Raw genomic sequence first — 740 nt, forward strand, 5'->3', positions numbered from 1 at the left:
CAGAACGTTGAGGCCGTTCAGAACCAGGTTCGATTCCTGGTGCGGTTACAGTCCGGTGGGTTCCGGAGGTAAAAGCGCCGACTCGGCTTTCCCGTTTGTTAGGACTCTATTCGCGCTGGGCGTCTAGCTCAAAAGGTAGAACGCTCGCTTAGCGCGCGAGAGGTATTGGGATCGATACCCACGTCGTCCGATGTAGTGGCGCCACTGGTCGCCGTCTGCCGTTTGTAATGTTTTCTAATATTTGGACATGCACAGCTGTCGGACCAGGTTCTTTCCTTAAATCCGACCTTGATTCCCACCAAACTCCGATCTTTCGGGGCTTCGGTGGGTGATGCCTGACCCCCACGTGTCACGACGTTGTGGCCATCCATATTTACCTCACACGAACTCCGAAACACCCTCGCCCACTTGCTGACGCCAACATGCCTGCACAGTACAACTGCGGTCTCAGTCGTGAGCTTGGAGTTGTTCGTTATTAACGGAAAGAGGGACTCGAACCCTCAGCCTCTGCCTTAGGAGGGCAGCGCGCTATCCATTGCGCCATATCCGCGACGGGTCCCTTAAACTCAAGGTTGCTCATCCAGTATAGTATTCGAGGGGACTGATCTATGGTTTGGTGGGTGCTGAGGATAGCGCCAACCCTGCCGCAACGATTTACCTGAAGGATCCGATAAGGTATGGCATTCCCGTCACCGGCACGCACGGTGGGTACAGCAAGGCAATTGGTAATCGAACCGTCA

The 740-nt window shown here is 54.7% G+C and overlaps 2 non-coding genes across 2 annotated transcripts; one reads left to right on the forward strand and one right to left on the reverse strand.

Annotated features, from left to right (window-relative positions):
• The first annotated feature begins 117 nt into the window (after positions 1-117).
• Positions 118-190, forward strand: GNI_200660. The gene has a single exon. It is a non-coding gene; the product is annotated as a tRNA-Ala (tRNA).
• A 287-nt stretch (positions 191-477) lies between these two features.
• GNI_200670 lies at positions 478-550 on the reverse strand. The gene has a single exon. It is a non-coding gene; the product is annotated as a tRNA-Arg (tRNA).
• Between the last annotated feature and the right edge of the window lie 190 nt (positions 551-740).

The sequence above is a fragment of the Gregarina niphandrodes genome (assembly GCF_000223845.1).
Source record: "Gregarina niphandrodes unplaced genomic scaffold scaffold00109, whole genome shotgun sequence".
In the NCBI taxonomy this organism is placed as follows: Eukaryota; Apicomplexa; class Conoidasida; order Eugregarinorida; family Gregarinidae; genus Gregarina; species Gregarina niphandrodes.